This window comes from Lolium rigidum, chromosome 3 (assembly GCF_022539505.1).
Source record: "Lolium rigidum isolate FL_2022 chromosome 3, APGP_CSIRO_Lrig_0.1, whole genome shotgun sequence".
NCBI lineage: Eukaryota > Viridiplantae > Streptophyta > Magnoliopsida > Poales > Poaceae > Lolium > Lolium rigidum.
In genome coordinates, this window is record NC_061510.1 from 70383385 (window position 1) to 70400892 (window position 17508).

The 17508-nt window shown below is 53.1% G+C and overlaps 1 pseudogene; it reads left to right on the plus strand.

Annotated features, from left to right (window-relative positions):
* The window catches only part of LOC124695006, a 37167-nt pseudogene extending 20223 nt beyond the window's left edge, over window positions 1-16944 (plus strand).
* The last annotated feature ends 564 nt before the right edge of the window (window positions 16945-17508 follow it).

The window sequence follows — 17508 nt, forward strand, 5'->3', positions numbered from 1 at the left end:
AAAAAAAAAAAAGTTAAGAAGAGCAAAAAGTTACCGGCAAAACTAGCCCTAGTTGCGTAATCTCTTACTTCTTGGGTCGGAGGGTTAGTAGTGCTGAGGGGAAGGAGGCCCCATTCCCATTCAAATGGCATAGCAGTTTGGCAGATCTGCTTAGCCTTGCGGACGACGTCCTTCTTGCTAAGGGGACGGCCTGTGATCTTGGTGGGATCGCCAGGACCGTACATCTCGCTCATCCTATGCACCCGCCGCTTAAGAGGAAGCACCCGGCGCGAAATAAAAGTACGGATGATATCATCCGAGCAGATGTTGGTCCCTTTCTTCAAAGAGGCCATGAAGCGTACAACCCGGTTGGTTTCGGCATGATCCGTCTTCGGGTTGTAACTCCAATTGGCTCTACTGGGAGGCCCCACTTGGAACGGCGGAAGATCAATGAGATTTGCACGACCATTGTTCTTCACGTAGAAGAAAGTTCCTTGCCAGGCGCGGCAAGACTCGAGGCCGGTAAACTTAAAGAAAGGACTCCCCTGGCGGGAGCCAACGATGCAGGAGCCGCACTCCACGGGCGGCTTGGGCTTAGGAATTTCTTTGCCCTGAACGGAATTAATCCGCAGAGAAAAGAAGCGGGCAAACGTCTCACGAGTGGGACGAATACCGATGTAGGCCTCCATGAAGGTGGCATAGCAGGAAAGGTAGAAAATGGCGTTGCCAGGAAGGTGATGAGGCTGGAGTTCATAGAAATTTAAGAACTCCCGGAAAAAAGGAGAGGCAGGAAGGCCGAAGCCACGCTCAAAATGAGCAAGAAAAACAACGTGTTCACCGGGCTGGGGCTCCGGTACAATTTCATCACCAGGAAGCCGGCAGGTTACCCCTTCGGAATCCTGCGGGACCGGTATAACCAATCGATCTCGTATTCAGTGACATTGGAGCCCATCCAGGCTCCACGAGTGATTGGGGAAGGCTCCGCGCCGGATGATTGGCTAGAGCTACTAGATGCTTGGCCAGAGCTACTCGCTTCTAGGTGGCTACCGGATGCTTGGCTAGAGCTACCGGATTCTAGATGGCCACCGGACTCTTGGCGGCTACCGGATCCCTGTTGGTTGCCGGAATCGGTATCCATCGGATCTGAAGCCGTAGATTCACCGGGAGATTGTCTACGACGGCTAATGGAAAGGGAAGAAGAAGAAGCAGAGGAAGATTCCTCGCCAGACATTGGTTTGGGAGGCGAAAAAACAGAAATCCCACACTTGAACCCCGCGCGAAGATCTACGAGTAAGAAGAAAATCAAAGGAAAAGAGGAAATAAGAACACCATCGACCCAAGATCTAGAAAGCAAGCAGATGGCAAGCAAAGTGAGATTGGCACTAACCACGAGCGGCGCAGTCGCTGGGGAAGACGTTCACCGATGAAGGAGCGGACCTACGGTCGCCGACGAGCACCGTCGACGGCGAGGCGAAGAAGGTCACGAAGAAGAAAGAATGCAGCGGGCGCGACGAAGGTGCTGCAGAAGATTCCCGCTCGACGAGGTCCGGCGGAAGCACGGCGTGAGTTCGCCGGGCGACGGAGCTCGAGCAAACGACGGCGGACGAAGAGCGGCGAAGGCGCAGAGGCAAGGTGCACTGTGCGCGAAGGTTGGGGAATGCGAGAAGAGGAAGAAGAAAGGGCAGTTGTCCTTATAAAGAAGAGAGGAGGTGGGCCGAAAACCGCCGGGCCGCGGCGGTTCGCCTCGCGGCCCGCGACGGTTCGCACCACGGGCCGCCACGTGGCGAGGAAGTACACGCGAGAAAATGGGAAGCCACACGGGGGCACACACAGGATCCCAAGTGGCTAGTGGGATCCGCAGTGGTGCATTTAATGAGCGCGCGGGAGTCGAAGCGAAGCTGACAGGCGACAGCGGCGCGACAGTTAACAGTGCGCATATCACTGACAGGCGCGGGGCCCGAAATATTCTCGACTTCGCCGAGGAAAGAGTAAATACGAATGATACTGGAGAAAAGAGATGCCGGAAGATGCCCTGCAAAGAGAGAAAAGACAAAAAGGGCAAAGATGCCGGATCCAAGCTCAGGCCGGAGAGATTAAACCGGTATCCTAAAAAGATGAAAACCTGGCATGGTCTGTAGGATAGAATCCGCCAGACTATACCAGCTTCGGGGACTAATGTTGGGGGATAACCCCGGTATGCCAAAGGCATGCCAAACCGGATGGTTTGAGCCATCGAGATACCGGTTTAATGTTCTTACCGGAAACAAAGGTAGGAGTTTGGGCTAAGTGAAGCTAAGCGGTATCCCCAAGGGTATGCAGGAACCCGGTAAAGAAGATACCGGAGAGAAGGGCCTGTCGGCGGGACTGGTCAAAGATTCTCTTCAGAGCAAGAAGACAAGGATGAGCTAAGCAAAGTGGCTTTAATCAGAGCCCTGGCGCCAAAGAGAGAGATGACGCTGAAAGAAGCCGGAGGACGTCAGCGTTCCTGATTAAAGAGGACCCCGGCGTCATCTGTGGTTAAAGTAGCTTTGTAAAGTAGTTTGTCCAGTCAAAGATGCCATTAGGGTTCCTTGTTCTGTAAGCCACCCTCTCCCCTATATAAGGAGAGGGGGTACTGCCTCATAGGGGCGAGCGTCCACAGAGGAGATTAGACGATAGAACTTGTATTCAAGCACCTGTAACCATGTTGAGATCAATGAAGCTAGCGATCTAGTAAAGAGTTCTTCCTCTTGTCTCTCTTCTCGCATACCGGCCTTTGGTTGTGTTCTTGAGGAAAGCATCCGGAAGTTCATCCCATCTAGTCGCAAACCCTCCCCCGAATCCTCCAGCGTCCATTCGGCCCCAATCTAAGCCATCCTATGGCATCTGCTCGTTCGCCACGACGACAAGGGCGAGACGCTTGACAACCTGACGACAAAGCTCGACACGTTCATCGAGGTCATGATGAATAGAACGAACACCACCAATAACGGCGCTCCACCATCAAGCTTGCCACACAGAGTGGTAGACCCACAGGAGAAGGAGCTTCAAGACGGCGCTGTAGCAGCAACACAGCTCAACGATGGGCGCCAACTTCAAGAGCCAAACACACACGCTCGACAGTGGGCAAGCCCGGCAGGTGCTTCCAATGAAGCACCACAACCAAGCGTGCTAAAAGGATACCACGACTTCATTGAAGACATGGTGACAAAGAGGTTCAAGCAGCTGACGGTCGATCAAACCCCTCAAACCTCAGAGAGCGAGCTAGAAAAGCCATACGAAGCATGGCACGACCGGGTGTCATTCCCCGCTGGATGGCACCCACCAAAGTTCCATCAATTTAATGGTACTGGCGATGCAAGGGAGCACTTGGCATACTTTGAGGCAGCGTGCGGCGACACCGCAAATAGCTCATCCCTTCTCCTTCGCCAATTTTCGGGGTCATTAACCGGCCCCGCCTTCCACTGGTATAGCCGCTTGCCGGTCGGAGCCATCGGAAGTTGGGCAGGCATGAAGGAGGTCTTCAAGAAGCACTTCGTCGCCATGAAGAAAGACTTCTCTATTGTTGAACTATCGCAGGTCCGACAACGTCGAGAGGAGTCCATCGATGAGTACATCATCCGCTTCCGCAACAGCTATGTGCGTCTCGCTCGGGAGATGCACCTTGAGGACGCCATCGAGATGTGCATCCATGGGATGCAGCAACATTGGTCGCTTGAGGTATCTCGGCGTGAGCCAAGAACCTTTAGTGCCTTAAGCTCGGCGGTGGCAGCCACGAAGTTAGAGTTCGAGAAGTCACCGCAGATCATGGATCTCTACAAGAACGCCAGCGCATTCGACCCCACTAGACGCTTCACATCAACATCCAAGCCAATCAACAATGGAGGCAAGATGAAGGCACCTGCGGAGGCGAACGCCACCAGGGTCTTCTCCTCGACACCGCAAGGCAACGTGCCCTTCTTGGGTGCAAGAGGTGATCAAGCCGGAGGAAGGCAACGCCCATCATTGCAGGAACTCCTCAAGAAGCAATACATCTTCCGCAGGGAGCTAGTAAAGGACATGTTCAATCAACTGATGGAACATCGAGCCTTGAACCTACCAGAACCTCAAAGACCCGACCAGGTGAGAATGACGGATAATGCTCTGTTTTGCCCGTATCATAGGTACGTGGGTCATGTCATCGAGGACTGCATCGCCTTCAAAGAATGGCTACAAAGAGCCGTCAACGAAAAGAGGATCAACCTGGACCCGGAAGCCATCAATCCCGATTACCATGCGGTGAACATGGTGAGCTTCACGCCAACCTCTACACCAAGCCAAGGCATAGAGTACGAAGATTCATGGGTGCCGCTCTCACAAGTTGAGAGCCAGCTATCCAACGTTGTCCTTGCGGCGGTACCCATGCCCATCTCTCAAAGGCGTGCGACCCCGACCGCATGCAAGGAGGAGCCATGGAGCATGGCGCGTAGAAGGTCGTACTCGAGGAACCTTCCACCTCCACCTCATCGCTCAACATCATCAACACGCACGCCCCCAACAATCTTAAAGCGATTCAACCCAAGTCAGCGCCGCCCTCCGTCAAGGTTTGTCCCTCGATAAGAGGGAGACGAGGCGTTCCCTCGACAGGGGCACGTTCTGCCCACTTTGGCACAGTTTATGCCGAAGAAGAAGATGCCAAGCGATGGGACGGAGGAAGTACAAGAGGAAGCTACCTCTTCCCAATCATCCAACATTGTGAGCTGCAACGTCATCCTTGACTATAAGGACACGCCTAGTTCCGATTCCGATGGCGTGCTTACTCCCGAAGAACAAGAGTCGTTCCTTGCTGAAGACGCCATGAAGAACTTGCAGGTGGAAGAGGTGAACATGAACCTGCGTGGAGGCAAAGTTCTACCCGACCCCGTGAAGACCAAGCAAGCTAGAGTTGACAAGCCGGCGGCCCAAAAGGAGGTTCCTTCGCACGAGGAAGCGCCGGAAGGTCATGGCGAAGGGAAGACGAAGCCACATGACGTCGACTACAACATCATCGCCCACCTCAAGAGGATCCCTGCACTTCTGAGTGTGCATGATGCACTCATGATGGTCCCGGACCTTCGCGAAGCCCTTGTCAAGGCGCTCCAAGCTCCAGAACTCTACGAGGTGTGCATGGCAAAACACCGCCTCTTCTCCAACCCCTTGTTCGTGAATGAGATCACGTTTGACGAAGAGGACAACCTCATAGAAGATGGCGCCCACAACCGTCCGCTCTATGTGGAGGGAAACATTGGCGTTGCGTACCTTCGTCGGATCCTCATCGACCCAGGATCTGCGGTAAACATCTTGCCCCTTCGGAGTCTGAAGCGGGCCGGTTTCACGGAAGAAGACTTGGAGTCCACAGACGTGATGATATGCGGCTTCGACAACCAAGGAAAGCCGACGTTGGGCGCCATCACGGTGAAGATCCAAATGTCAACTTTCAGCTTCAAGGTGCGGTTCTTCGTCATCGAAGCGAACACCTCTTACTCGGCCCTCTTGGGGAGGCCATGGATACATAAGTATCGCGTGGTGCCTTCTACTCTTCACCAATGCCTGAAGTTCCTCGACGGCAACGGCACACAACAACGCATCATTGGCAACACCAACCCCTACACCGTCCAAGAGTCACATCATGCGGATGCGAAGTACTACTCCCCGTCGAAGATAGCGACCAGAAGATGGGGCGTACAACACCAGCGGTTGACGTTTTAGTCAAACCCGGTGTCACATCCGAAGCGGAGGCAAGGCGCCTCATCATGCCGTGTTCTCCGGCTGACATACAGGGCGCTTCCTCCCGGAGTCGCAAACATGCTGGGTGTAGACGATCTTCCTCAACAGCGCAACATCAATACAAGCACTCCTTCCCACAGGGGGCGGGAGGTTCTACTCCAACCTCGCTGGGGGCAGGCTCTTCGACGCCTACCCCATCGGCACCGTTGCTATTGAAGGCGAGATTACTGATGTCTACGCCCCCCTCCTTTTCCTGTAGACAGTGTTGGGCCTCCAAGAGCAGAGGTTTGTAGGACAGCAGCAAGTTTTCCCTTAAGTGGATCACCCAAGGTTTATCGAACTCAGGGAGGAAGAGGTCAAAGATATCCCTCTCATGCAACCACCGCAACCACAAAGCAAGAAGTCTCTTGTGTCCCCAACACACCAAATAGGTGCACTAGTTCGGCGAAGAGATAGTGAAATACAGGTGGTATGAATAAGTAGCAACGGCACCGAGAAAAGTACTTTGCCCGGGACGAGTAAACAAGCGAGTAGTAACGCAGCAGTAGTAACACAGTAAAACAGTAAACAAGCAGCGATAGAAGTATTTAGGAACAAGGCCTAGGGATCATACTTTCACTAGTGGACACTCTCAACTTTGATCACATAACAGAATAGATAAATGCATACTCTACACTCTTGTTGGATGATGAACACCATTGCGTAGGATTACACGAACCCTCAATGCCGGAGTTAACAAGCTCCACAATTCAATGTTCATATTTAAATAACCTTAGAGTGCATGAAAGATCAATACGACTAAACCAAGTACGAACATAGCATGCACATCTGTCACCTTCACACTATGTAGGAGGAATAGATCACATCAATACCATCATAGCAATAGTTAACTTCATAATCTACAAGAGATCATAATCATAGCCTACGCCAAGTACTAACACGGATGCACACACTTTGTCACCATTACACCGTGCGGGAGGAATAAAACTACTTTAATAACATCACTAGAGTAGCACATAGATAAATTGTGATACAAAACACATTGCAATCATAAAGAGATATAAATAAGCACTTCACTATGCCATTCATAACGGTGAATAAGTATTCCGTGAAATATAGCCTAAGAGACCCACACGGTGCACACACTGTCACCTTTACACACGTGGGACAAGGAGTCTCCGGAGATCACATGAGTAAAATTCACTTGACTAGCATAACGACATCTAGATTACAAGCATCATCATATGAATCTCAATCATGTAAGGCAGCTCATGAGATTATTGTATTGAAGTACATAGGAGAGAGATGAACCACATAGCTACCGGTACAGCCCCGAGCCTCGATGGAGAACTACTCCCTCCTCATGGGAGACGAGCAGCGTTGATGGAGATGGCGGTGGTGTCGATGGAGGAGCCTTCCGGGGGCACTTCCCCGTCCGGCGGCGTGCCGGAACAGAGACTCCTGTCCCCAGATCTTGGCTTCGCGATGGCGGCGGCTCTGGAAGGTTTCTCGTACCGTGGCTTTTCCGTATCGAGGTTTTAGGTCCAGGGGATTTATATAGGCGAAGAGGCGGCGTCAGAAGGTCGAAGGGGCGCCGACACTATAGGGGGGTGCGGCCCAGGCCCTGGCCACGCCGCCCTATCGTCTGGGCCCACCAGGGCTCCCCTCTGGTGGCTCTCGGGTGTTCTGGAAGCTTCGTGGAAAAATAGGATGCTGGGCATTGATTTCGTCCGATTCCGAGAATATTTCCTTACTAGGATTTACGGAACCAAAAACAGCGAAAACGACAGAACCGGCCCTTCGGCATCTCGTCAATAGGTTAGTTCCGGAAAACGCATAATAATGACATATAATGTGTATAAAACATGTAGTTATCATCAATAAAGTAGCATGGAACATAAGAAATTATCGATACGTCGGAGACGTATCAATTACCATCACCGAAAACAATCACTTTGAGGTGCCCAGGTGGACTCGAAGCTTCCTATCGGCAGCAGTGATGCGCCGGCGCCCATCACGCTGCGGGCACGCTGCGCCCGAAAGGACGAGCACATGCCCGCGCAAGGAGGCGTGGTTAGAAGAAGAATACAAGAGATGGAGGAAGTCGCAAGGGGAGCTCAAGGCATACAGCCCCCGTCTCTTTACATATCTATGACTTCCCCTTTGGAGGTTTGGGCTATCCCAAGTTTGTCTTGGTCTAAAACCCAAACCATTTTCTATAAAGTTCCGCAGGTACAACATTGTGATTCTATATTTGAACTTCCTCAACCTTGCGATGATTCAGAAGAAGCGCTATCCACTATGAAGGCTGAGCCCAAGATGGCTCGCTTGTTGGAGAAAGCTGGCTTTACTCTTCAGCGAAACAACAGAATACCCCCACCACCCGCGGTGTGCGAGGAGTGGTGGAGGCGAGCAGAAGATCTCATCAAAAGGAAGAACAAGGCTCGTCCCAAGTTCGGGCTTGGCTACATCAACCTCGAAGGATCCGACGAGGAAGATGAGGGTCCTGCTGGTGGCTCACGAGTCACTTGCCATGCTACTTTGGTTTCTTCAGGGGACGACGCTGAAACTTCACATCGCGGTCTTCACCGACAAAGCTACCACAACGGTGAGCCATTGGAGGTAGAGGAGGAGCTCGGGTCCACATCAGCTCCACCAGAGTTAGAAGATGGTGGACAACCCACCGTTGACGAGCTCGTTGAAGTCAACCTTGGGACGGAAGATGATCCACGCCCAACTTTTGTTAGCGCCACGCTGACAGAAGAGGAGCGAGAAGGCTATCGATGCTTTCTGATGGAGTACAGGGATTGCTTTGCCTGGAACTACAAAGAGATGCCGGGCCTCGACCCTCGTGTCGCCACTCACAAGCTGGCGATTGACCCATATCACCGTCCGGTCAAGCAACCTCCGCGACGCTTACGTCCAGAGTTTGAAGACCAAGTCATCGCCGAGGTAGACAAACTTATCCTTGCAGGTTTCATCAAGGAGGCCAAATACACCCGGTGGCTCGCAAATATCGTGCCCGTGGAGAAGAAGAACGGCCAGGTACGGGTCTGTCAGGACTTCCGCGACCTAAACCGAGCATGCCCCAAGGATGACTTTCCCTTGCCCATCACGGAGATGGTCGTCGACTCCACCATGGGCCATGGCGCACTGTCCTTTATGGACGGTTCGTCTGGCTATAATCAGATCAAGATGGACCCAGAAGACGCCATCGACACCGCGTTCAGGACCCCGAAGGGCAACTTCTACTACACCGTCATGCCATTCGGCTTGAAGAATGCAGGTGCAACTTACCAGCGCGCCATGGCGTACATACTCGGAGACCTCATCCATCATTCAGTGGAATGCTACGTCGACGACATGGTGGTCAAGACCAAAGAACGCCAAGATCACAAGGAGGACCTGCGGGTTGTCTTTGAGCGTCTACGTCAACACCAGCTCAAGATGAACCCGTTGAAATGCGCCTTCGCCGTACAATCAGGGCTCTTCCTCGGCTTCGTCGTGCACCACCGCGGCATAGAGATCGAGCCCAAGAAGATCAAGGCCATCCTCAACATGCCACCGCCCTGCAACCTCAAGGAGTTGCGGGCCTTGCAGGGGAAGCTAGCATACATTCGCCGTTTCATCTCCAACCTCTCCGGACGCATTCAGCCCTTCTCAAGCCTTATGAAGAAAGGAGCTCCGTTCGTATGGGATGAAGCTTGTCAAAGAGGCTTCGACGACATCAAGAGGTACTTGCTTAGTCCACCCGTCTTGGCAGCTCCTGTAAAAGGGCACCCCCTTATTCTATATATTGCAGCGCAGCCTGCTTCGATAGGCGCTCTACTCGCTCAACACAATGATGAAGGGAAGGAGGTGGCTTGCTACTACCTAAGCCGCACCATGGTGGGTGCTGAGCGGAACTACTCTCCAATAGAGAAGTTATGCTTGGCGCTAATTTTCTCCTTGAAGAAGTTGAGACACTACATGCTAGCGCTGCAAATCCAGCTCGTTGCAAGAGCGGACCCTATAAGGTACGTACTAAGTCAGCCTGCGTTGATGGGGCGACTAGGAAAATGGGCGCTCCTCATGATGGAGTTTGACCTAACATTTGTCCCCCAGAAAGCGATCAAGGGGCAAGCCTTGGCAGATTTCCTTGCAGCGCACCCCATCCCGGAGGACTCCCCGCTCATCACCAACCTTCCTGATGAAGAGGTGTTCACTGCCGAGCTCGAAGGTCCATGGGAGCTCTACTTTGACGGTGCTTCCCGTACAGAGGCCAATTCAGATGGAACCCCAAGACGAAGAGCCGACGCAGGACTGGTGTTCAAGACTCCACGAGGGGAGGTGATGTATCACTCCTTCTCCCTTCTTAAGGAGGAGTGCTCCAACAACGAGGCGGAGTACGAGGCGCTCATCTTCGGCCTCCTCCTGGCTCTCTCCATGGATGTCCGTTCTTTACGGGCCTATGGAGATTCCCAGCTCATCGTCAGGCAGGTCAACGACATCTATGAAGTACGCAAGCCTGAACTGGTGCCGTACTACAATGCGGCCCGGAACCTCATGGGGAAATTTCTCCACGTTGAAGTTCTCCATGTGCCACGAAGCAGAAATGCGCCTGCAGACGCCTTGGCGAAACTGGCGGCAGCATTGGTGCTTCCAGATGATAAATCCATGCAGGTGACGGTCGAAGAAAGGTGGCTTCTTCCCGCTGTTCTGGAACTCATCCCGCCGGAGTATGAAGTCAACTCCATCACAACAAACGTGGTGGAAGAGGATGAGTGGCTGCAACCCTTCCTCGACTACTTCAAGCACGGCAGCCTCCCCGACGACCCCGTCAAGAGGCGCCAACTCCAAAGACGATTGCCCTCCTACGTCTATAAGGCCGGTGTCTTATACAAACGGTCTCATGGGCAGGAGATCCTACTTAGGTGTGTCAACCGAGGTGAGGCTGAAAAGATTTTGCAGGAAATGCACCACGGAGTCTGCGGCGGACACCAAGGCGGAGCAAAGATGTACCACGGCATACGCTTAGCCGGGTACTATTGGCCCGGTATCATGACGGACTGCCTTCGGGTAGCCAAGTCATGCCACGGCTGCCAAATCCACGGCGACTTCAAGCATCAACCGCCGGTTCCCCTACACCCCACTGTTCCCTCCTGGCCATTCGACGCCTGGGGAATCGACGTCATCGGCCCAATCGATCCACCTTCCTCGAGGGGCCATCATTTTATCCTTGCAGCGACAGACTACTTCTCCAAATGGGCGGAAGTTGTCCCGCTACGGGAGGTGAAGAGCGACAACGTCATCAACTTCCTAGAGCGAAATATTATATATCGCTTTGGGATTCCACACCGCATCACCTCGGACAACGCTAAGGCCTTCAAGTCCAAGAAGATGTACAGGTTCATGGCGAAGTACAAGATCAAGTAGAACTACTCCACCGGCTACTACCCTCAAGCCAATGGAGCCATTGAAGCCTTCAACAAGACGCTCGGCAAGATACTCAAGAAGACGGTGACAAGACATAGAAGAGACTGGCATGACCGTCTCTTCGAGTCTTTATGGGCGTACCGCGTCACGGTCCGTACCCCAACTCAATCTACTCCCTACTCCCTCGTCTATGGAAGTGAAGCCGTACTTCCATTGGAGGTCCAGCTACCCTCGCTAAGGGTGGCCATTCAAGATGAACTCACCAAGGACGAACAGGTACACCTGCGATTCCAGGAGCTCGATGCCCTCGAGGAGGAGCGTCTTTATGCCCTGCAGAACTTGGAGCTTTATCGCCAGAACATGGTGAGAGCCTACGACAAGCTCGTCAAGCATCGCGTGCTTCGAAAAGGTGAACTAGTCCTTGTGCTAAGGCGCCCTATCGTTGTCACACACAAGACGAAGGGGAAGTTCGAGCCAAAGTGGGAAGGACCCTACGCCATAGAGCAAGTCTACGACGGGGGTGCATACCAGCTGGTCGATTCTCAAGGATCCCGGCCTATGCCTCCAATCAACGGAAGGTTCCTTAAAAAGTATTTTTGTTGAAATTTGCCTCTTCCGTTGCCATTTTTTTCTCTTTTCTTTGGCGTTTCTTGTGATGGGGAACTTTTCAGTCGGCTCGGATCCATGGTGCATTCAAATATGCATAGCGTGGATATTCATTTCCCCATTTTCAAAAAAAAGGCTTTCCCTCAACATACCCCATGCTGGTGATTGAAGATTGGGATGCCTTAGGACTCGCCGGAGGGCAGTGCAAGGTGTTGCAAACAAGGCAACCAACACACCCGCAAATCACGACACGTACCAAGTGTATGCTTCCGGAGGCAGTGGAGAAGATTACTTGGGCACTTCATCGTACCGAGGCTCCGCGCCCCTATGCTTCCCGGCGGGCCACTCGCTCACAGAGGCTCACGCCCCAGGGAAGCCCCTAGGAAAAAGATCATTGAACGGCCGCCTAACCAACGCAAGTTGGACTAGGTGCGAAGCCGCGTGACAACCCTGGGGTGTGCCACCATAAGCTCCAGATAAAGTGCCGGAGGGTTCTTTAGTCCACCAATGTGAGTGGTTGCCTTCCAAGTTCTCAAGGTGGGTCCCCCATCAAGCAACGAAGAATCTCGAAAAAGTCCAAGCAACGAAGAATCCCAAAGAAGTTCAAGCAATCCAAGAAAATCACAAAGAAGTACAAGAAGTCTCATGAAGTCCATGGCCGTTCAAGTGGCCTGTACAAAGCGTCCCCACAAGAGGGCAAATATCCAAATATGAAGAAGTCCAATAGCCCGAAGCATCAAAGGGACCACTGGAAAGAAGGCGGAAGGTAACCGTTCACCACCCCTCAACAAGGCATGGAAATCCACAAGCCATCATCCTAAAACCATTCAGCCTCAACTTACCACGCCCAAGTCTCTGGGTTTGTGGGGCATCATGCAGGGGGCATGGTCCGGCTGTGGGACTCCTCGGTATCATGATGGGCTAGGGTATGACATTCTACTACCTCTCGGAAGCATCTCCGAAGACGGCGTCTCCACACACGTACACGTAAGGACATGTTGTAACCGTCACGGTCTTTCGACGGTTCCCAATGACAAGTCTTTCGGCGGCCTTCTCGGATATCACACATATAGCTAGTGTATAAAGGGAAAGCCAACATTTTAAAAAACACAACCCCAAAGACATTTTTTTTCCTTGCAATTTGCCTTTTGCGTATTTTCTCGCTCTCGGCTGCTTGGTGCCTTAAACCAAGCAGATACATCCTAGCTTTTGCAGGAAAAACATCAACGTGTCATCCATGGGGCCGATGGAAAGTATATCAGCCTTTAGGTCTCTACGCCGACTTACACCAACAACACCAGAGGTGGTGTCTCCATGCAACGAGGTTCATGCCGATGGCTTACCGGTGTCTCGTCTACATCAACACACCAAGCTACGGGAGCAGTGCAGCGCGCCAGTGCGGCTAGCGTGAATCTGTGAAACCCTTTGATCTGGTCGGCTGGCACCGCAACAACTAGATGGTCGCGACTGGATTAATAAATCTTTTTCAGGGCACGGCATGGTGTTTCGCCAAGAACTGAAGATGAAGTAAACATGAGCGGTTGGCTGGCACCATGCATGGTCCCAACCGGCTCCCTGGAGCTAAGTGCGGATGTATGTTACCTGCACCACGACGATCAGATCGGCATCCTCAACGTGATTCTCTAATCATGAACATCCTCGACATCAATCATAATCTGGTGCGCCTTCACAGTGTCCTAATACAGAGACCTGAAGGCGCGCTGGTTCGACGAACTGCATACAGCCTGGTAGTGCACGTCATCCTATTGGTGTGCTTTTGAAGGATCAAGTAAAAAAAAAAACATGAGTCGGTATCACTCTTTCTCCTGGTTCTCACATGATGTCCCAAGAAAATTCCATGATATGTCAAGGCTGCACAAATAGCAGTGCTTTCTTCCACCAAGTTAAGTCCACTCGCTAGGCTTGTGAACCCAACTTGGTGGAGGGGCATTTGTTCGATGTGGTTTTGTACCAAAGATCAATTTAAATATAATTACAGTGATATATACTGGAAAATAAATAAAGAAAATGATGTATACAAATACTACTTCTATACATGCAAGTACGTGTCTTTGATTTATACACAGGTACATGCGTCCTTTCATGCGCGTGATCTGAGCGACCTGCCAGAGAGCAACTCCATCCCAATTAACCTAATCGATCGACCCAGCAAATACCGGCTTGAAACGTATTATACGTGCGCCGGCCGTCCGACACGATACGTACGTGGCAAGTTTATTCGAAAGAAAGGCTGGCTTCTAGAAGCAGAAGATACGAGATTTTAAACGGCAGCATGGCTGTTTGGCGAGATATGTCGTGCGCCATACGAAAGAAAGCAGCAAGGATTAAGGAATTCGTTCCGAAAGTCCTGGACGCGTTCTTATCCGGCCGCCTGGTCGCAGTCTATAAAAGGAACACAAACGAGGAGTGTCCGGAGGCGACAGAGAAGACGCGCAGGGAAGAGTTGGCCAAGGGAGAGATCGCATCCAGCACTCAACCATAGCCAGCGGCAACCGCACTTGGAGCAAGATGTACAGGTCCAAGAAGGAGGAGAGACTCCAAGCTTTCTCCATACATCAAGAGCAACACACGACGTACAGGTCAGGAGCAAGATCGGAGAAGCGTCCATGGAGGCGAAGTTGAGCTTTCCTAACGGTGAGAATCATGGTCGACGGAACCAATCTCCTTCACCCCTTTTCTCTATCTAGCACACACATGCCTCGTCCTCGCCTTGCATGGTCGTCGCCTCGCCCTCGCCTTGCATGGCCGCCACCTCGCCCGCGCCTTGCATGGCCGCCGACGATGAGGAAGTACCGGCGCTGGAGCTGCGGGAGCGCAGCCCGTCGTCTGCTTCACCAACACGAACCGGCCAGGACGACGATGCAGGAGCTGCTAGCGTGCAGCCCGCCATCATCTTCTTCACCAACACGAACCGACAAAGACGACGGCGTCGGAGTTGCCGGTGCGCAGCCCATCGCCATCTTCATCACCATGAGCCAGGCCAAGTCAACGGCGCCGAGACGCTGCGGGCGTGCAGCCCATCGCAGCGGACTCCGCCGGATCCTGTGCAACAACAGCTGCTGCGACGGTGTGCAGGAGCTCCGTACGGTACCGCCAGAGCCGCGACTCATCGGAGGCTGAAGGCGGTGACCGAGGAGAGCCACGCGGTCACCATGCAGGTGTGGCCCTTGGCGTACAGGTTCAGTTCGACGAACACAACAGACATGCGATGTACAGGTGGCGTACCGGCATCTTTCCGGCAGCGGCGTACGGGAGCAGCTAGTTGTACAGGCGCGGCCCATAACTCGACGGACATCTCGGCGGTTGGCGGGCAGGCGCAGCCCGGCAACGATGAACAGAGCAAGTCAACAACGCTCGACGCACAGGTGCAGCTTCCGGCGGATGGACGCGGCTCAGCCCGGCGTACGGGCGTAGCTCCCGGCGGACGGTTGCAGCCTGGCCTGGCGTACATGTGCTTCAGCCCGGCCTGGAGTACGGGGCTGCTGGCGGACGTACACAACCCCGACGCGGCGTACAGAGCAGCTTCAGGCTCATGGGTGTCATTGGTGTGCAGGTTCTCCCCGACGGGCATGTAAAAGAGTTGGCGCAGTGGCCGGGTTGCTTCGGCATCTCGTGTTGCTGCTGACGCCATACTCTATCCGTGAACTAAGCAGAATAAAGGAAGAGACAAATAAATCGTATGCATGCATGGTTCGGCCTGTGCACAATCAGCTAAGCCAAGCAAACACATGAGCGGTGCGTGCGAGTGGCCAACTCAAAACAACCAGCCATGAGCTTCTATGCTCGGGATGTACAGGTTACTCACGACGTACAGGTTACTGCGGTGCTGCTCCGCGCGGGATGGCAACTCTGATACGCGCGGGATGGCAACTCTGATACCACTCCATCGTGACCTCGTGAGACGGCGCCCAAGCTGCGCTGGCTGCCGTGTACTCGGCGTCGGGCCCAGTCACGGCGCCGACCACACCGGCCATGCCGACATGAGCGTGTGTTGGTTTTACACCGACGCCGGTCTCCAGATAATTTACTCCCGCGAGGCATACCCCTTGCGTACCCCGACGATGCCGCTAAGTCGTCAAGATGTCCTAGCTAAACGGACTGCATCATGCTACTTCAACAACAGTCATCATCGCCGCTCAAGACCGACGTGGCGCGACGGCGAGGGCGGGCGAGGCCGCGACACAGGCCACGCTCACAGCGGCGCGTGTACCGACGAGGACACGGGCTCTGCCGCTGCCCACACACAATCTTCACCACCATCATGCATGCAGGACGTGAAGCGAAGATGACGAAGACGACCACACGGCTTAATCGGAGGTGTCTCGCGGCGTAACCCGCGGGAGTAATTAACCGGGAGCCTTCCGAGGCCCGGGAATCGTGAGACCGCAATCGCCCTAGTCAGGCTGGCCGCGCTAGTAGGCCACGGAGCGCAATACATGGGAATTGTATTTGTTATCTATATGATTAATGAAATAATGTTCCCGCATTTTTTTCTTTGTGTATCATTATACACTGGCACGCCCGCATCTTTTTCTTTTACCGATCCCCGGTGCGCATGAGAGAAACTACGCCCTTCCGCCCTACTCGCCGGAGTCGCGCCGTACGTTTTTCTCGTGTCAAACAGATGCATCTCCCCAATCCTCCAATCCGGAAGCGCCGCGTCATCGGCTCGTCTTACGGGTGGCTCGTCACCGCCGACTCCCGCTCGGAGCTCCACCTCCTCAATCCCGCCACCGGTGAGCATTCCTGCCCGTCGCAACCATCGAGCACGTGAACCCCGTCTTCGACCACACCGGCAGACTCCAAAGGTACGATCTTTCTTTCTACGACGCTACTCTCCCCAGAAAGGAATACGATCGGCAGCCGTATCTGCCGGACGAGTTCCGAGATGTCCTGTATCGCAAGGTGGTGCTATCCTGCGATCCTTCGTAGCGGGGTTGCATCGCCATGATGATTCACAATCCTCGGAGGCAGCTCTCGTTTGCGAGGGTCGTTGGCGACAGCAAGTGGCATTGGGTCGCCACCTCGTTGCACGGTTCAAACTACTCTGACTGCATATTCCACGACGGCGCTTTCTACGCCATGAATCTCCAAGGTGGAATCCATCGCTACACCATTGCAGGTTCTTGCGCTAAGGGCGATACAATTTTCAAAGACGCATCGCCAGCGGACATCGCATATAATGTTCGGTTTTGCTAAGTCTCAGCTAGCTAGCTGAGACATAAGCTTATGTCTCAGTCACATCCGTGGCCGTCCGATCGTCCTTTTACTTTGCGATCCGTATTTTAGTGGGTTGACCCGTACAGCGACATCACCTGACTGAGACATAACTTACGTCTCAGTCAGCTGAGCCGTAGAGAGACCCTATAATGTTTACATTGCACGTACTTCGTCCGGCCAAGTGCTGCGAATATGGAAGTGGGGGAGCTACACACGTCCTGACCCTGACAAGCTGCATGCCAGGCTGCACAAAACTAGTATCAGAATATCCAGGGTCGACTTTGACAAGCAAAATATTGTGGGTGTGGATACCTTGGGGGATGATGCGCTGTTCATGGTGTCTTTCCACAAAGGATTACCCAGGCCTGCTGCCAAACCATGTTTATTTTACTGACGATACCGACTACTGGCGAATCCATGGGACCGTTACTCGTCGGGATGCTAAAATATATAGTTTGGAAGATAAAAGTGTCTGTGATTTGGTCTCCCCCAAGCGCTGGACAAAATGGCCGATTCCCATATGGATCACCCCCTCTTTTAATA